This window comes from Drosophila sechellia, unplaced genomic scaffold (genome assembly GCF_004382195.2).
Source record: "Drosophila sechellia strain sech25 unplaced genomic scaffold, ASM438219v1 U_161, whole genome shotgun sequence".
Lineage (NCBI taxonomy): Eukaryota > Metazoa > Arthropoda > Insecta > Diptera > Drosophilidae > Drosophila > Drosophila sechellia.
Window position 1 is genome coordinate 80,586 of NW_022611101.1, and position 19,867 is coordinate 100,452.

Here is a 19,867-nt window from a genome sequence, read left to right on the forward strand (position 1 = left end):
TCATGTTTCTGACGAAGCGCGCTGAGAATCCGAGCGTCAGCAACTCCTTGACAATCCACGAGCATGGAGTGGAGTGGTGGAGATGTCTGATTACAACTCGGAAGCCCCTCTCGGACTTTGGCTGGTTGGAGAATAGGGGAAAGCCGTTTGCTATAAGGACATCTTTAATTTTGTGGTAGGCGGTCATGTCCTTAGCCTGAATCCTGACCCCGTTCCCTTCAGTTGCCCTGGTAGTGTAGCTGGAGACTCCTGCTGTATAATTTAGTTTTTCCAGGAGCGGGACAATTTCTTTAACATCGTCGACAAGTATGGGTGGAGCTCTGCAGCTTAGTGGCACAAGTTTCCAAGGTGGCAGCTCAGCATCTGTATTTTGAGGAGGTGGCATCGTTGCGCTGCGTGCAGGAGCATTGGTGCTGCAGGGTAACGGCTGGTGTGAGTGTAGATTCCTAGTTTTGGATTCCTCATATACAGATTTGGCTGCCTTGCTTTGAAAAACGGGTGTGGTGAGGGGTGGGAAAATGCTGGGAGACTTGAGATTGGTGGTCACGCATAATCGTTTACTTGGCGTCTTAAAACTGGAGCAGTCCAGGTCGTCATTAGTTCTCTTGGCCGGGGTTTTTGTAGTTGGCGCCGGAACTGAAGGTGCCACTAAGATTGGACCTGTTCCAGCAACCACTTCCGAGAAACTCATGGGCTGCTCGTCTGGGCTCTTGGACGGTGATTTAAATAAGTCCCGCTTGGCGGCAGGCCGACTAAGGGTGCGAGTTGTTGCTAAATTCCCCACAGTGGGCATGGATCTATTGTTGGGTTTTGATTTTAAATCACCCAGGGCATCAGGGCGTAAAGAATCACTCCTATGATGAGGGGAAGTGCTTCTTTTCCCAGTATTTACAGAGCGAATGGTGGGTTTCTTGTTTAGGCTGAGTTTAGAAATGTCCGGCTTAGGGTTAAAAATTGACCAAAAAGCGTTGACAGTTGTACTAGGTTTTTCCTCCTGCTTGCTTTCGTTAATTTGTATAAGTGGGGAAACGATTTCCCCACTGTCATTATCATTGTCTTTTTTGAGATAAGAGTCAAGATTGGCAAGCGCGGCAGATCTAGAGGAGCTTTCTAAATTAGTTTTGGTGGCTTTATTTATTTGTGTGTGTGTATAAGTAGGAGGGGAAAAAGCATTACGTCCAATTTTGGTTGATGAGCTGGGATTTTTCTTTGCGCTGTCGCTGTGTGAGAGCGAGGGGAAATTTCCCATAGCGTCGCTCGGTTTGTCGCCTCTTAATTCTATGTCCGTATTAGTGGCTGCGGCTGCATTAGTGCTGGTCGCTGTGGTGGGTAAAGACTCTCTTTGAGTAGCGTCGGTGTTTGAGTATGCTCCTGTATTTGTTTGAGTCATTGTGGGGAGTGAATTTCGCTTTTGTATTTGTGAAGAGAATGGAGGAGAAGAAGGCGATTTCCCCTTCGAGATGCTGCTTTTGGCGCCAACATTGACTGCAGCAGTATTGGTAATCGAGAGGGGGTCTATTTGGGCATTTTTTGCATTTATATTCTCTTTCATATTTAGAGAAAGGGAATTAAAGAAATTCATGGCTACCCAAGAAGAGTTAGTTGGGCTTTTCTTTTGTTTTAAAGGCAATTTCTTCTGGTTAATATTGGTCGTTTTAACCAGGGAATTGCCAGACCCGTGAGACATAGGCGAAATATTTACGTGAATAGGGGAAGATCGCTCGCTAGAGGTAATTGAAAGCACCTCGTCTTCAGAGAAAAGGTGGTCAGAACTGGACATGTTTTTTTTATTTATTTTATTTAAAATATGTATTATTTTTATTAAAAATAAAAAGAATATTGCGATAGTTGTGGTGGTATAAATACCCTTGATTTTTGATTTAATGTGTTCTCCAGTTTATTGTGTCTTTGATTTGAGTTTCCTCCTTCTCTTATAAAATTTCTCCAGGTGTACTTTCTTCCTTTCGTCTTTATGTTTCTTCTCCTTTTTCCTTTTGGTTATGGCGGCGTCTTTTCCAAATTGCACAAATAGTTCACTGTTATTCGCTTTTCGTTTGACTAATAATGTTTATTGTTGTCGCGGTTTTGAACTTTGCGGCCGGAAGACAATTTTAAACAATTAATTTGTCTACTAGAAGGACGATTTTAGTTAATTTGCGCGTGGGGGAATTTGGCAAGCAATCGCGTTTATTGTTATTAAATAAGTTTAATTTAATTGTTTATTTAATTATTTAATATATTTTATTTATTTATTTTTTTATCTTTGTAGGTGGAGGTACGGAGACAGAATGAATTCTGTTCCGCATCCACAAATTTATTTTGCCTTTGATTACATTTTATGCAATATGTAGGTACAATTATTTGAATTTAGAGTTTAACATTGCATGGGGTGAGTTTGGGGCTTGGACATAGTTAGTATTTAATATTAAGTTAGTATTTTTTTTCATAGGCTTTAGATTATAGACAGAGACATGGACTGGTAACATTATCATCTTGCATGTTTTGTTTACATTAATAAATTGAAATTAATTTACAAAAAACATTGAAATTTAGTACTAATATTGTACAATTTATTTCTTTTCAGGTACCCCCGCCAGAAGGACGGAAGGACCGAGTTGCTGGAGTCCTCGAGAGTCATTGGAGGTGAGTATTAGATGTGTTTGGCAGGGAATTTGCTACGGACGCTGGATGCGCGCCACTTGCAACATTTATGTCCGGATAGCGTTGCAGGTAATTTATAGGTGGAGAGTTTATCCCGCGCCGCTGTCATTTGGTGGTTCTCTATGCCACCCTCAGTGGTAGATGTATGCAATTATTTATGGAGTTTGTTAAATTGCAGGTCAGCTTTGCCGGTCGTCATTGTTGTGGAGGGATCTGTCTCGTTTTGGCAGAGGCGTCGTCAGTTTAGATTGCGGCTTGGTCGTTCAACGAGAGTAGCTAGGTGCGCCGCGTCTTGTTGCCATTTCGCCAGGTTTGGCAGCTTGGAGCCTCCGGAACAGGATTAGTTGCCGAGGCCGTCGCAACGATTGGGGCCATGGAAATGTGTGAAAATAGAGATTGGGTGAGTATTTATTGTTATGATAGTGTAATTTTGTGTTTTTTCAGGAAATTAATGGGAGGTAAGTAGAAGGTAAGTATTGTGTTTATAATTGTTTGTTATTATTATTAATGCATTTATTTTGGTTTTGATTTCAGGTACATTAGGTGGAAGCTGATCTGGTGGTGAGTTTTCCAATTGTTTTTTGCAATTTGTTTGCTTGTTTATATGATTAATGCCTTTATTTTGATTTTGATTTCAGGTACATTAGGAGGAAGCTAATCTGGTGGTGAGTATTCTAATTGTTTTTTTTGGTTTTTTGTAATTTGTTTGTTTGTTTTTATAATTAATGCATTTATTTTTGGTTTTAATTTCAGGTACATTAGGTGGAAGCTAATCTGGTGGTGAGTGTTCTAATAGTTTTTTTTTTTTTTTTGGTTGTATTAACATTTTGTTTTTTCAGGAACGTTTTGTAACTAATTTGGAGGCCCTTTGTTTTTGGAACATAGCAACAGGAGAGCCGCGGGCTTAGTGTCGTCGAGTTGGCAATTAGATAAGTGTTTTGTTAAAGTTCGTAAATCCCAGTATTAGCTTGTGCTTCCTTGTTTCAGAGTTTACGAGCTTGAAAGAAGCATTTGCGTGCTTATTGTCAGCGGGATAGAGTCGCCTGTTGGCGTCTATTTATTTGACTGTCTGGTTTGTTAATTTATATTTGTCCTTAATTAAATTTTCTTTTGTATCATATTCTTATTAATTTCCCTTCGTTGTAGGTTTTCGGAAAATTCGTGGATGATGCGATACTGAGGAAAAGTATACAATTTGGGAACAAATAGTGCGATTGATTTGTGTGGCGTCAGCTCCGCGCTAGTGATCCTTATTGGAGTAGTGGCATCAGGAGGTGGAGACGGCATCGTAATGTTGTCGATTTTTTTGTGTTAAAAGGCAAAAAGTTGGCTATTTTGTATTACGTTTGATGGAGCCGTCTCCTCTTGTCTAGTGCATAGGATGTGGGTAAGCTATGTCTGCAGTGGGTGAGATATTTGCTTTATTTGATTTGATTTTATTTTGTTTATTTAATTTGTTGTTGATTGTTTGCTTTTAGGTTTTAGCGTCTTTTACTTTGTAGGTGGAGGTACGGAGACAGAATGAATTCTGTTCCGCATCCACAACTTTATTTTGCCTTTGATTACAATAAATGCAATATGTAGGTACAATAATTTGAATTTTTGAGTTTAACATAGCATGGGGTGAGTTTGGGGCTTGGTTTCAACTTTACTGGTGGAGGTACGGAGACAGAATGACTTCTGTTCCGCATCCACAATTTATTTTGCCTTTGATTACATTTTGTGCAATATATAGGTACAATTATTTGAATTTAGAATTTAACATTGCATGAGGTGAGTTGGGGATTTGGACATAGTTAGTATTTAATATTTAGTTAGTATTTTTTTTTTTTTTGCTTTAGGCTTAGATTATAGACAGAAACATGGACTGGTAACATTATCATCTTATATGTTTTGTTTACATTAATAATTTGTAGTAATTTTACAAAAAACATTGAAATTAGGTACTAATATTATACATTTTATTTCTTTTCAGGTACCCCCGCCAGAAGGACGGAAGCACCGAGTTGCTGGAGGCCTCAAGAGTCATTGGAGGTGAGTATTAGTTGTGATTTGGCAGGAAATTTGCTTCGGACGCTGGATGCGCGCCACTTGCCATATGTATGTCCGGAAAGCGTTGCAGGTAATTTATTGGTGGTAAGAATATGACGCGCCGCTGTCATTTGTTGGTTTTCTCTTCCACCCTCAGTGGTAGATGTTTGCGATTATTTATTTAGCTTGTTAAATTGCAGGTCAGCTTCGGCGGTCGTCGGGAAGAGGATGCCTGAAGAAAGGTCCGGAACAGCGGTCGTCACGTAGTTTTGGAGCTGCTGCCATTATTGTGGTGTGATCTGTCTCATTATGGCAGAGGAGTCGACAGTGATGATTGTGGCTTGGTCGTTCATCTAGGGTGGCTAGGTGCGCCGCGTTTTGTGGCCATTTCGTCAGGGTTTGCAGCTTGGAGCCTCCGGAACGTGATTAGTTGCCGAGGGCCGTCGCAACGATTGGGGCCATGGAAATGGAAGTAAAATTAGAGATTGGGTGAGTATTATATTTGTTATTTGATTTTGTGATTGTGTCATTTTGTGTTTTTTCAGGTACGTTTAGTGGGAGGTAAGTATGATATTTATAATTTTTTGTTTTTATAATTATTGCATTAATTTTGTTTTGTTTTATTTTTGTTTTTCAGGTACATTAGGTAGAAGCTAGTCTGGTGGTAAGTGTTATAATTGTTTTTAAGGTTGCATTAATATTTTGTTTTTCAGCTGCGTTTTGTAACTAATTGGGAGGCCCTTTGTTTTTGGAACATGGCAGCGGAAAAGCCGCGGGTTTAGGGTCGTCGAGTTGGCAATTAGATAAGTGTTTTGTTAAAGTAATTAATTCCCAGTTTTAGCTTGTGCTTCCTCGTTTCAGAATTTACAATCTTGGAAAGAGCAGTTGCATGCTTATCGTCAGCAAGATGGAGCCGCCTGTTGTCGCCTATTGTCGCCTGGTTATTTGCCTGTCCGGTTTGCTTTGTCCTTAATTAATTATATTTTGTATCATATTCTTATTAAAATTTTTCCTTTCGTTGTAGGTTAGCGGAAAATCCGTGGGAGATGCGATACTGAGGAAAGGAATTTTGTGTTTTTCTTTTCAGGTACATTTGGTGGGAGGTAAGTATTATATTTATAATTTATGTGTTTTTATAATTATTGCATTAATTTTGTTTTTGTTTTTCAGGTACATTTGGTGGAAGCTAATCTGGTGGTGAGTATTTTAATTGTTTTATGGTTACATTAGTCTTTTGTTTTACAGGTACGTTTTGTGACTAATTTGGAGGCCCTTTGTTTTTGAAACATTGCAACAGGAGAGCCGCGGGTTTAGTGTCGTCGAATTGGCAATTAGATAAGTGTTTATTTAAAGTAAATAATTCCCAGTATTAGCTTGTGCTTCCTTGTTTCAGAGTTCACAATCTTGGAAAAAGCAGTTGCGTGCTTTTCATCAGCAGGATAGAGTCGCCTGTTGGCGTCTATTAATTTGCCTGTCCGGTTTGTAAATTTATATTTGTCCTTAATTAATTTTCTTTGTATCCTATTCTTATTAATTTTCTTTTCGTTGTAGGTTTTCGGAAAAATTTGTGGAAGATGCGATACTGAGGAAAAGTATACAATTTGAGGACAAGTGGTACGGTTTAATTGTGTGACGTCAGCTCCGCGCTAGTGATCCTTATTGGAGAAGTGGCATCAGGAGGTGGAGACGGCATCGTAATGATGTCGATTTTTTTTGTGTTAAAAGGCAAAAAGTTGGCTTTTTTGTTTTACGTTTGGTGGAGCCGTCTCCTCTTGTCTAATGCATAGGATGTGGGTAAGCTATGTCTGCAGTGGGTGAGGTATTTGCTTTGTTTGATTTTATTTTGTTTATTTAATTTGTTGTTGATTGTTTACTTTTAGGTTTTAGCGTCAACTCGCTGTTGGCGCTCGTCAAGCTGGAAATTTATGGGAGCAGCAGAGTGTCCTGTTCGACGAGGTGGAAGCGTTGTTGGCCCGTCTTTTGCAGAGCATCAATTTGTGTAGATTTCAGCGTTGATAATAGATACTTCAAAGGACCGTGCGGCAAAAATTTCAGGTAAGTGACGTTGTGCATAAATTGCTGCAGCGAGTCGCCTTATATTCATCATGTTTCTGCCGAGCTAATCCTTTTCATATCGATCTTCCGATTCGTCTTTTAGGCTCTGGTTGGTTTTTTCCGTATCGTATCGTCAGGATCAGCTGGAGTGCGTTGTCGTAGGCTTGTTTATTTTTTTTTTTTTTTTTTTTAATATTTTCAGCGTATGGTGACGCTGTCATTTTATTGTCCTTTGATTTTTGCTTAAAAATATACAGAGACAATTTGTGGCAAATTACATTTTCGGATTTTTTTTTGGCTGCAGAATGCGTGCCATAATTACAAGTATTTATAATTTAAATTTACAGGAGATATTTTTGAAAAATTTGGCGGCTTTTTGCGCGCCTTGTTTTTGAAATATGTGTCGGTAGTTTTTTTGCACGCCATGTTTTTGAAATATTTGGCGGCAGTTTTTGCGCGCCATGGTTTAAATTTGAATATTACTTTACTTAGGAAATAGCTTATAACAAGGAGAAAATAGTTTTGTTTAAGTAACCTAGGAATATAGTTGAGCGATGACATGGTATCCAGCGATGATACTATAACCGATGGCGGCGAGGATGAGCAGTTGCTGTCGTCAGATGAGATGGATAAAACCGATGCCCATCCTCCGCTTTGGTTCACTTTCTGGCCGTCCATTAGTTGTTGTTGTTGCTGCTGGCTTCACTTTTAGCTACTGTTTCGCGCGCGCCTCTGTCGGTTTTATAATCACAACTGACTTGCAAAATTAGGCTAGGCGCGTAGGCGGGCTTTTTCGATAGCTCAAAGGCACGGCGGAATATCGATATGCTATCAATTTCACGGCAGCTCATTATCGATATTTCGCGCCCTTTTGTTTGGCGGGCTTATCGGCTATTATATTTGCAGCCAGCCTATCGCCTATCGGGCAGAAATACTGGAATTGTTCAGGTTAGTATTTTTGGAATTCCAGTATTTCTCCTGCGCTATGTCCGTATCAATGGCATATTCAAGAAAGGGTCTCACTTCTCCAATGGGAAAAAGAAGCAGAGAAATTGCGTGTTATTTCTTATTGTAGATATTTGTTTTCCTGCGCATTTCCCATAGTAATCCTGTTTATGCTTTCAGTGGTGCTGTTTACGTTGATGCTGCGGAGATGCAAGTATGCAGCGGCCGGCGTGGCCAGTCAACATTGGTGCACACACAACTTTTGTGGAGGAGAAACGTGTGCCGCAGTCCGCGTCATCTAAAGGCTTATGTTTGTCTGTGTGTGTGCGTGAGTATAGTCTGCCTGATGTTCCCATTTGAGCCGAGTCTAATGCTTGTATCTTCTTAACATTTGCAGGCTTTGTTTATGTGAGTTGTGATGTTGCTTTCTCCTTTCTGATACTGCAAAAGAAAAATATTATTAATGCTGTCAGCGTAGCTGCTCATCTCGCCGCCGCAGAGATGACATCGTGTGCCAGGCAGCGGCCAGTCTGGCCCGTCCGGCATGATGCAAGCGTTCAGACTGTGGCGGGTGAAGAAATGCGCCGCAGCCCATCGACGTCTGCAGGAAACGCTCCGGTATGACAGAATTGCAGTTTCATACAAATCTGAGTGCAAAATAGAAATTTTCCAGTTTTCTTTCTTCCAGACTTGGAACGTCGGTGACTGCCATCCCGGATGATTGCCCAGTGGCCAAGTAAGGAGTCGGAAAAGCAGTGAACGGCAGGCTCGCCATTGCACTCAGCAGGAGTCCGTAAGGAAGGATCTGTCCGAGGGAAAATCGACGTCTCATAATTCGCCTATTGCACAACTGCTGTTGCCGCCGATGGTGGCGACCGCGTCTCCGCTGTTGCTGCTGCTGGTGGTGCCCGCGTCGCTGCTGCTGCCGCTGCTGGTGGTGACTGCGACGCTGCTGCTGGAGGTGACTGCGTCGCTGCTGCTGTTGGTGGTGACTGCGTGGCTGCTGCTGCTGGTGGTGACCGCGCCGATGCTGCTGCTTCCGGTGGCAACTGCGTCGCTGCTGTTGCTGCTGGTGTTGACTGCGTCGCTGCTACTGTTGCTGCTGGTGGTGACTGCGCCGCTGCATGCTGCTGCTGCCAGTGGCGACTGCGTCGCTGCTGCTGCCTCTGCTGGTGGTGACTGCGCCGCTGCTGTTGCCGCCACTGGTAGCGACCGCGTCGACGCTGTTGCTGCTGCTGGAGGTGCCCGCGTCGCTGCTGCTGCCGCTGCTGGTGGTGACTGCGCCGTTGCTGCTGGAGGTGACTGCGTCGCTGCTGCTGTTGGTGGTGACTGCGTGGCTGCTGCTGCTGGTGGTGACCGCGCCGATGCTGCTGCTTCCGGTGGCAACTGCGTCGCTGCTGTTGCTGCTGGTGGTGACTGCGTCGCTGCTACTGTTGCTGCTGGTGGTGACTGCGCCGCTGCTGCTGCTGCTGCCAGTGGCGACTGCGTCGCTGCTGCTGCCTCTGCTGGTGGTGACTGCGCCGCTGCTGTTGCCGCCACTGGTAGCGACCGCGTCGACGCTGTTGCTGCTGCTGGTGGTGCCCGCGTCGCTGCTGCTGCCGCTGCTGGTGGTGACTGCGCCGTTGCTGCTGGAGGTGACTGCGTCGCTGCTGCTGTTGGTGGTGACTGCGTGGCTGCTGCTGCTGGTGGTGACCGCGCCGATGCTGCTGCTTCCGGTGGCAACTGCGTCGCTGCTGTTGCTGCTGGTGGTGACTGCGTCGCTGCTACTGTTGCTGCTGGTGGTGACTGCGCCGCTGCTGCTGCTACTGCCAGTGGCGACTGCGTCGCTGCTGCTGCCTCTGCTGGTGGTGACTGCGCCGCTGCTGTTGCCGCCACTGGTAGCGACCGCGTCGACGCTGTTGCTGCTGCCGGTGGTGCCCGCGTCGCTGCTGCTGCCGCTGCTGGTGGTGACTGCGCCGTTGCTGCTGGAGGTGACTGCGTCGCTGCTGCTGTTGGTGGTGACTGCGTGGCTGCTGCTGCTGGTGGTGACCGCGCCGATGCTGCTGCTTCCGGTGGCAACTGCGTCGCTGCTGTTGCTGCTGGTGGTGACTGCGTCGCTGCTACTGTTGCTGCTGGTGGTGACTGCGCCGCTGCTGCTGCTGCTGCCCGTGGCGACTGCGTCGCTGCTGCTGCCTCTGCTGGTGGTGGCTGCGCCGCTGCTGTTGCCGCCACTGGTGGCGACCGCGTCGACGCTGTTGCTGCTGCTGGAGGTGCCCGCGTCGCTGCTGCTGCCGCTGCTGGTGGTGACTGCGCCGATGCTGCTGGAGGTGACTGCGTCGCTGCTGCTGTTGGTGGTGACTGCGTGGCTGTTGCTGCTGGTAGCGGAGATTGTTTCAGGCACAAATCTATCATACATCGGATCACCGGTGATGCATTCACCATCTCGCCAGGATAGCGCAATTTGAGTGCGTAGTCTATATCATCCAGTAGGTGTATTAAGTTTAATTTTACCATTTATATGTAAGATATTTCCCTTTTTTTTTTTTTTTTTTTTTTTTTTTTTTTTTTTTTTTTTTTTTTTTTTAAAATAACCTGTAAGTGAGCCTTTAGCCTTTTTTTTTTTTATTTATTTCTTTACTATTTATATATTTTGCCACCCCTTCCGCCAGTTTTGGTTAATTCTGTCTTTTGCTTGTCTCTGATTTATTTTAATTTTGTTCCTGGTCTCCTTCGTAGTCAGGTAAGATTATTCTCTGTACATTCAGTGGTTGTCCTTTAAATCTTTCTATGATTTCCTGTCTGGTTAGATCGCCCCTTCTATATTGCTTATTATATATTTTTTTTTTTTTTTTTTTTATTATTTTCAACGTCTGGTGGCGTTGTCATTTTATTGTCCTCTGATTTTTGCTTAAAAATATATAGTGACAATTTGTGGCAAATTACATTTTCGGATTTTTTGGCTGCAGATATGCATGCCATAGATTAAAGTAATAATTTATCATTAAAAATTGCGGGAGACATTTTTGAAATTACTTGGCGGCTGTCTTGCGCGCCATGGTTCTAGTGTGGAATTTAAATTTAAATATTACATTAGGATATAGCATATGGAATAGAAGTAGTTATGGTAAGTAAATTTTAATAATTGTTTAACAATGATGAGTCTCTAACTGGTGGCGGTGAATTACATTAATTTATAATTTAAATTTGAAGGAGAACATTTTTGAAATATTTGTCGGTAGTTTTATGCGCGCCATGTTTTTGAAATATTTGTCGGTAGTTTTTGCGCGCCATGTTTTTGAAATATTTGGCGGCAGTTTTTTGCGCGCCATGGTTCTAAAGTGGTATTTAAGTTTGAATATTACGTTACTTAGGAAATAGCTTATGGAATAGGAGAAAATAGTTAAGGTAAGTAATTTTAAGATAAAGTTTAACGATGATTTGGTATCCAGCGATGAGACTATAACAGAAGGCGGCGAGGATGAGCAGTTGCTGTCGTCAGATGATATGGATAGAACCGATGCCCATCCTCCGCTTTGGTTCACGTTCTGGCCGTCCATTAGTTGTTGTTGTTGCTGCTGGCTTCACTTGTAGTTACTATTACGCGCGCGCCTCTGTCGGTTTTATGATCTCAACTGACTTGCAAATTTGGGCTAGGCGCGAAGGCAGGCTTTTTCGATAGTCAGAAGGCGCGGCGGGATATCGATATGCTACCAATTTAATTTGTCGTCAGCCTATCGACTATCGGGCAGAAATACTGGAAGTGTTCAGGTTAGTATTTTCGGAATTCCAGTATTTTTCACCGCGCATGTCAGTGTCAATGGCATATGCAGGCAAGGGTCTCACTTCAAGCGGAAACGAGGCAGAAAAATTGTGTATGTATTTCTTATTGTAATATTTAATTTTTCTGCGCATTGCCCAATAGTAAAACCTGTTTCTGCTTTCAGTGGTGCTGATAACGTAGATGCTGCGGAGATGTCGGTGTGCTGCAATCATCGGTCGGCGTGGCCCGTCGACTTTGGTGCACGCACAACCTTTTGAGGAAAAAGTGAGCCGCAGTCAGCGTCATCTATAGGCTTCAGTTTGTCTGTGTGTATACGTGAGTACAGTCTGTGTGATGTTCCAATTTGAGCCGAGTCTCATGTTTGTATCTTTTTGAAAATTGCAGGTCCATTTCAACTGAGCAAGAAATTGCCATTAGGAGACTGCAGACAAACATTTCCTGCTGCTGCCGCCACTGTTGCTGACGTCTATAACTGCGCATACATAGTCCGCTGCCGTTGCTGCTATCCTGGCGCAGGTCCGGTGGGCAGAAACGGGCCGATTCCATCTTGTGGCCGTCCACCGGGCAGATAATCGTCATAATCTCCATCGCGCAGGCCCATGTGACTGGCCAACGACCTGGCGAGAAATACGGGCTCCGGAAAGTGCCAATTGGATTGTTCCGTGAGGTCATTTCCTGCTACTGCTGCCGCTGTTGTTGTTGTTGCTGCTGCTGGTGAGTGTGTCGCCGCCTAGTTCATTTCGATATAACCGATGCTTCAATTTTTCAGGGTGAAATCAGCCGCCAATTTAGGTGTACGAAGAAAAGCCAGGGCCAACATGAGTCGAGTCCTGGAATGCATGCAATTTGGCTATTGCTGCAATGAGATCTCTCTGCTGCTGCCGCCACCGTTGCTAACGCTGTTGCTGATGGATGTGTCGACGCCTAATGGATCTGCATATATGAGGGCTATTAGCAGTGCCGCCGCTCGCACCCAAGAGACGCCTCTGTTGCTGCTGCTGTTCCGAGAAATGGATGCGCCGCCGTTTCTATAAGAAAGTTGTCGGGCTTCTGTTGTTGCTGTTTCTGGTCTTGCTGCTGCTGTTTCTGTTGACGCTGCCATGGTAAGTTTAGGCTTTTGTTGGTCTCGTGCTCCTACTAATAATCTCTTCTTTCAGGGAGGAGACGCTAGTGAGGCGCCAGATGCAGTCCCGCGTCTTCAAAAGAGAAGGCCGGCTTGCCAGGAGCGCTGACACTGCTACCACTGCCTTTGTGTCACCAGCTGCTTCTACTGGAGCGGAAATACCCAAAGTGCTGCTCCAACCATAAGATTTCCGACGACTTGCCGCTGCATAAGCATCCACTGGCGGATACTCTGGTACTAGGCGCTCCAGTATCCTAAATCAGGACTTCCTTAGTCTGTCCTGACGTCTGTCCCGTCAGTCCTGATGCGGTCATCCTATCAGTGGCGGGCGGGAAAGCATGCGCCGCAGTCCAGTGTCATATACAGGAAAAAGCCGGTTGTCCAGGAGAGCAGTTTTTATACCCTAGCTTGAGGGAGAAAAGGAAATTAATCCATTCATCTTTTTTCTTCCAGGGCGAAACATCAGAGGCCAAGCGAGGAGTCTGGTCGTCGGAATGTTGTCAAATGGAAAATGCTGCATCCAATTAAGTGCTGCTGCTGCCAATATTGCTGTTATTGCTGCTGCTGGAGTTGGTGTGGCCGCCTCAAGGTACCGCTACCCTGTTGAAGAAATGTTGCCACTGTCGTCATTCCGAGGATTGCATGCGCCGCTGTTGCTGCATTTCCAGACTGTTGCCACCGGGGGATGGACTGCGCGTGGCTGCCATGTTGCTGGTGACGCCCATGTCCAGGCCCGCTGCCGTCTCCTGCCCAATCAGTCCAGGCAGTCCCTGTGGACGCATACCGCCACTCGGCATCACATCGCCAAAGGACCGATTCTGGGATTTACTCGGCCAAGCATAGGCCGCCGATCCCGATGCCGCTGCCGTTGCTGCTACTGCTGCCGCTGGGGAAAGACCACGCCACGAGCTGAAGCAACCTCTCCTAAAGACGCCGAATTTGCAACGCCGTCGCTGAGCTCGGAGCTGAGAGCGTCACATTGGAGTTGGACCTTCAGATTTCAGGAACTTCAGCTCCCTCTTTCAGGGCCTACAGGAGTGGTGGGTGTGGCCAGCGAGCTGTTCAGCACACCGCTTGGTCTCTGCCGCCATTGTTGCTGGCCTTGCTGCTGTTGTTGTTGCTGCCTTGGTGAGCTAGAGCGCCCGATGCGCTGTTGTTTTTACTGTAGAGGTTTGGTGATTTAGTTTATTAGAAAAAAGAAAGAAAACTAAGACATATTATCTTTCTTTTAGGTTGGAGCGCCGGTGTGGCGTCCATTACAGCAGCAGATGGATCCATCAGGAGCCGATGAGTCACAGATCCCTCGGTTGGAAAGGAGAGATGGATTTTAATCACGCCCGGAGAGAAGATTTATATAAGCAGCCATCCAGCCATCGTAATTTTGTTGTCCAGTAGGTGTTTAGTTAAGTTAATTTTACCATTATATCTATAAGCGCATTTCCCTTTTTTATGTAACCTGTAAATTAGCCTTTAGCCTTTTTGTATTTCTTTCATTTCTTTTCAATATTTTTTTGCCACCCCTTCCGCCAGTTTAGTTATTTCTGCCTTCTGCACCTACCCTGGTTTGTTTTGATTTAATTTTTGTCCCCTTCGTAGTCAGGTAGGATTATTCGTTGTACATTTAATGGTTGCCCTCTAAATCTTTCTATAACTTCCTGCCTGGTTAGGTCGCCATTTCTATATTGTTTATTACATCGGTTTATTTCCGATTCACACCATCTATCTGGAGGCCACTTTTCGTTTTCCCTTTCTTTTCTTTCCCTCTCTTCCTGTTTTTTTATTCTTATGAGCTCTTTCTCCTCTTCCTCCAGTCTTAGCAGAGTAGGGAGTTCAGTTAGATGCGTTTGTCTTATTTTCTCTCTCTCGCTTCGCTTCTTTAAGGTTCTGCAGTCGTCTAGATCTGGGATTTTTAAGAGTTTAGGTGAGAGAGTCAGTCCAATCTGTTTTAGGGTGATGTGGTCCCTTGTCATTTTCAAGTATCTCTGCCTACTTCTTTCTAGTCTATTCGGGATATAGTGCCTAGAGAATATCCTGCGAACAACTATGTTTGGGTGCGATTTTGTAGTTTCTGAGAACCTATGGACAGCCTGTTGATAGAACTCTTCTACTGTTTTGACACAAAAACGGTCCCTTATAGTTTGGTTTTTCGTGTATCTTCCGGCTCTGAATATGTCCCTCATTTTCTTGTTTTCCTCAACTTGGAGCCGTCTTATCTGTGCATCTGTTACAAGAGGACCCCATGCTGCTATGGCATACTGCCATATTGGCGATAGAACTGATTTGAGGATCAGCATCTTAGTATTAGTAGGGAGTTTGCTTCTTTCGTTTAGGATCCATGACATTTTTCTATAGGCTGTCAAGTATTTACCCACTACCTTTGTGACATGAGGACTGAGTGTTAGTTTGCTGTCAAGGATTACGCCAAGGTATGATTGCTTGCTTTCCTTTTTCACAGCTTGACCCTTGATCTTCATAGTCTTTAGGTTTGTAGGTATGTCGTTTTTTAATGTATAGATGACATGTCCTGTTTTGGAAGCATTTACTGATATACCCCATTTGTCTGCCCAGTCCGAAAAAGTCCTAAGGTAGTTTTCGTTGTTTCTTGTGGCGGCAGTTGGTAGTATGTCTGAGCTGAGTACTATAGTGTCGTCTGCGTAAGTTGAGAGCATAATTCTTTCTGTTGGTGAGGGGCGGTGGATATATGGAAGAGGCATGTCTGAGGAGAAGATAGAATAGAGTAGTGGTCCAAGATTACTTCCTTGAGGCACCCCTGCGCCTATTTGTCCTGTTCTCGAGGTCTCTCCAGCTTGGTCTTTCACCTCGAACGTTCTGTTTGTAAGATAGCTCTCCAGAATGATGTATAGGTTGTATGGTAATATTTTAGCTAGTTTAAGCAGAAGGCCTTCATGCCATACCCTGTCGAAAGCCTCAGAGATGTCAAGGAAAACCGCTGAGCAGTATTCCTTTCGCTCAAAGGCCTCGAGGATGAACTGGGTGACCCTGGCTATTTGCTGCTCAGTTCCGTGCTCTTTTCTGAAGCCAAATTGGTGCAGTGGTATGGCTTTTTTGAATAGATCTACCCTAAAGAGTCTCTTTAGGAGTAGTCTTTCAAACATTTTAGAGAGGCCTGAGAGTAGACTAATCGGTCTGTATGACTTCGGGTCGTTTACACTTTTCCCTGGTTTCAATATCATCTTCACTTGGGCATGTTTCCAGGCGTCAGGGTAGTATCCAATTCTAAGTATTGAGTTGTAGATTAGAATAAGGTACAGAGTAGCTTTAGTCGGTAGGGTTTTTATAAGCTGGTTTGTTAGAAGGTCTTTTCCCGGTGCTTTACTATTCTTTAAGTTTTTAATTTCGTCGTTTAATTCCTTTAGCGTAATAGGTTGGTTATGCGGGTTTTTGTTTACATTATATCTTTCTGTTAACATGCTTTCCTTAATTGTTCTTAGTCCAGAATTAACTATATCTATGTGGTAATCAGGTACATTATTATTTGGCTTAAATCTTCCTTCCAAGTGGGAAACAAAAGCTTCTGTTGTCTCTTTTATCGTTTTTGTCCATTTGGGGCCTCCTTTGGTTTCCAGTTTGAGGGGAAAATTCGGTTGATTTGTCTTTTTTCCCTCATTTAGCAGTCTCCACATTTTCCTCATTCTGTCCGGGTTCTTCGTGTCTATTCCTTCAATTTGTTTATTAATTCTCTTTTCTCTCAAGATTTTTACCGCTTTTTTTAGTCGATTTTCAGCTGCTTTTAGTTTAGCTTTGTCCTCGTCCATTCTAGTAGCTTTAAAGATTCTTCTTAGTATCAGTTTTTCTTCCAACAATCTGCTTGTGTTTTCGTCTAGTGTAAGGGTGTGACTATTTCTGTTAGCTTGACCATGCATTCTTCTGCGGTTGTCAGGTATTCTTGGGGAGGGAGTTGATTCAGCAGCCGAGTCCTTGATGTTTTTGATAAAGATGTTTACGGCGTCATTTATGTCTTCTGCTACCCTTATCTCCGTATTAAGAAGTTTTTTTTTTTTTTTTTTTTTTACTGGTGGAGGTACGGAGACAGAATGAGTTCTGTTCCGCATCCACAATTTATTTTGCCTTTGATTACAGTGTGTGTAATATATAGAACAATTATTTGAAATTTCGAATTTTACATTGCATGGGGTGAGTTTGGGGCTTGGACATAGTTAGTATTTAATGTTAAGTTAGTATTTTTTTTGTAGGCTTTAGATTATAGTCAAAGACATGGACTGGTTACATTATCGTCTTGCATGTTTTGTTTACATTAATAAAATGTAATGATTTTACGAAAAACATTGAAATTTAGGACTAACATTGTATAATTTGTTTCTTTTCAGATACCCCCGCCAGAAGGACGGAAGCATCGAGTCGCTGTGGAGCCTTAGGAGTCATTACAGGTGAGTTTTTGTTGCATTTTGGCAGTCGTCTATTGCGGCCGTTGGAAGTGGGCCGCTGGCAACAAGTGTGTCCGGCCGGAGTTGCAGGTGATTTGTTCTCGGTTTCAGCATCCCTCGCCGCCGTCATTTGGTGAGTATCAATTGTATCGTCAGTGGCAGTTTTATGCAATTGTTTGAGTATGTTGCAGATAGAATTGCCGTTCATCAGGAAGAGGAGTTGCGATGTGTTGCCCCACGCAGCTGTCATTGCATTTTTTGAGAGCTGCTGGCTATATGGTGGAGGAGTCGTCTCGTGGCAAAGAAGTCGTCAGAGAGGATTGTGGCTCGGTCTATCACCGAGAGAAGCCAGGTGCGCCGCATCTTGTGGCCCTGTCGCCAGGTGTGGCAGCTTGGGGCCGCCGGTTCGAGATTTGTTGCAGAGGGCCGCCGCGAAGAAATAGGCATGGAAATGGATGCAAAAATAGTGTTTGGTAAGTATTATATATGTTATCAGTTTTTTATGATTGCATTAATTTTTGTTTTTTCAGGTACGTTGAGTGGATTTTAATTTAAGGTAAGTATTATATTTGGGTATAAATGTTTATATAATTGCGTTTATTATTGTTTTTCAGGTACTTAAAGGAAGCTTGTCTGGGGTGAGTATTGAGTAGCTTTTATAATTGCGTTGATTTTGTTTTTGCTTTTCAGGTACGTTTTGTAGGAGCTGACTTGGATGATCTTTGTTATTGTGCAAATTGCAGCTGGAATGCCACGGTTTTGGAGTCATCAAGTTGTCAATTAGATAAGTATTATATTATAAATATATTTATCCCAGTAATAGCTTGTGTTCCCTTGTTTCAATAGTTGGAGTCCTAGAAGCTGGAGCTGCGTGCTTGTCGTCAGCAGGATGGAGCCGTTCACTAGCCTCTGCTACTTTGTCTGTCCGGTTTGTTATTATTTCTGTGTCCTTGAGTAATTTTTGTATCGCATTCTTATTTATTTTCCTTTCATTGCAGGTTAGGAGAGAATTAGTCGAGGATACAAAACTGAGGAGAAATATACAATTTAAGGACAAATTTTTCAGCATATTGATGTGGCATCTGTGCCACGCAAATGATCCTTATTTGTGCAATGGCGTCAGGAGATGGAGACGGCATCATAAAATTGTCAACTTTTTGTGTTTATAATCGCGAAAATTGGCGATTTTATTTTGCTTTTGCGGTGCCTGTCTCTTGTTGTCGGTTGCGTTGAAGGATTTACGTGCGTGGCGTCAGGATGATGGAATCGCATATCTGTATCTGCTTGTTTACCTCGCAAGTTTTACGTTTTTCTGTGAGTCCTTTATTAATTTTGCATCATATTCTTATTGATTTTCCTTTCTTTACAGGTTATCGGAAAATAATTGAACGTACCATACTGCGGAAAATTATGCATTTTAGAGACGGATTTTGAGACTTTTTAAAAAATGGTGTCAGCTCCGCGCTAGTGATCCTTAAACGTGCAGTGGCATCAAGAGGTGGAGACGGCGTCGTAAAGTTGTCAATTTTTTGGGTTTATAATCGCGATAGCTGCCGGTTTTGTTTTTCTATTGTGGAGACCGCCTCTTCTTGTAGGTTGCATTGGATCACCATTAGGCTGTGGTCAAGGAGGTAAGAGCAATATTTGATTGTTTTGTTTAATTTTTTTATTGGTTAATTGTTTTGTTTTCAGGTTTTAGCGTCAATTAATGTAGGCGCTCGTCGTTCTGGGATCGGCCCGTCTATTGCAGCGCAGCATGCAAGTAGGTTGTATCGGTGATAAGAGATACTACCAGGGACTGTGTGGCAAGATGATTCAGGTAAGTGACGTTGTGCATAAATTGCTGCGGCGAGTCGCCTCTTATTCATCATGTTTCTGCCACACTAATCCTTTTCATATCGATCTACCGATTCGTCGATTATGTCCTGGTTGATTTTCCCCGCATCGTTTCGTCAGGTTCAGCTAGAGTGCGTTGTCTTAGGCTTGTTCATCCGGATGCGTTGAGGTGAGAGTATTGTTTATGTTTTATTGCGATTATCTAATTGAATTTATATTCCAGGAAAGTTAGGCTGGGTCGAGGAAGGTGATGACCTTGCATGAGTTTGGGAGCAGACTGACGTGCGCTTTTCATCGGATATAGATGTCGTTAGAATAGATATAAAGAGATGTGGGTTTAAATGGATGTTTCCATGTCAAGATTGTAATCTCTTCCTTGTATGATTAAGGCCAATAAACTGTCAATTTTCTTCTCTAAATTGTCGACTCTTTTTGCTAGGTTTGAAGTGTGGTCGTCCGAGAAGCCTTTTTGTGAGTTAGGATTGGAGTTCCTTGGCGATTGCATGGCTTCATCTATGAGTCTTGACTTGAAGCTGGCTCTAGCAGCCCTGCTGGTGGTAGGAGGGCTGTCGTTGCTAAAATGTATGGGGTTTGGAGTACCTTTTTCAGGTTCCTGGTCATTTTCTTCGCTCCTTTGTTTTCGGAGCATGTCCTGATAATTTTCTAGGTGTCTTTGCGCTGGGTTGCTTGTCTTGGGTACTATTCTTGGCTTTGCATTGTTTTTTGAAGTTGTCCTACCCTTTTTGGGTATCTTGTTAGTGTTTCGTCGCCATTTATTCAGCCGCGTCTGAATGGCAGTGTCATGGGAGGAAAAACGTGGCCTTCTGTCATTCATATTTTGTCGGAAAGGATTAAACACCGACTTTCTGACAGCCTCCTGGCGTGCTTCAGCAATTGATTTGCTCAGGATTGCTGAGCTGTGTGGCAGCCGTGGGGTGTTGTTGCGTGGGGGAGGGCCTTGACGTCTATAAAAGTTATTGGTTGCGTCTTTAATTGTTCGTATTTTATTTGTGTCAATGTTGTTTGCCGCAAGCTTTTGTTTTTCGGCCT

At 43.6% G+C, this 19,867-nt stretch overlaps 2 long non-coding RNA genes across 16 annotated transcripts; both read left to right on the top strand.

The window, feature by feature from the left end:
- Window positions 1-2,548: 2,548 nt before the first annotated feature.
- Window positions 2,549-7,148, top strand: LOC116802534. 13 transcript variants are annotated; one of them, XR_004362781.1, is made up of 8 exons: window positions 2,550-2,730; window positions 2,840-3,061; window positions 3,196-3,222; window positions 3,300-3,326; window positions 3,415-3,441; window positions 3,501-4,048; window positions 6,573-6,747; window positions 6,851-7,147. It is a non-coding gene; the product is annotated as an uncharacterized LOC116802534 (long non-coding RNA). The 13 variants fall into 13 exon arrangements; XR_004362780.1 differs by having other exon boundaries at window positions 2,549-2,730; window positions 2,840-3,222; window positions 6,851-7,148; XR_004362776.1 differs by having other exon boundaries at window positions 2,549-2,730; window positions 2,840-3,326; window positions 6,851-7,148.
- Window positions 7,149-18,109: 10,961 nt separating this feature from the next.
- LOC116802554 lies at window positions 18,110-19,236 on the top strand. 3 transcript variants are annotated; one of them, XR_004362823.1, is made up of 3 exons: window positions 18,110-18,612; window positions 18,674-18,986; window positions 19,041-19,236. It is a non-coding gene; the product is annotated as an uncharacterized LOC116802554 (long non-coding RNA). The 3 variants fall into 3 exon arrangements; XR_004362824.1 differs by having other exon boundaries at window positions 18,110-18,295; window positions 18,351-18,612; window positions 18,674-19,236; XR_004362822.1 differs by having other exon boundaries at window positions 18,674-19,236.
- The last annotated feature ends 631 nt before the right edge of the window (window positions 19,237-19,867 follow it).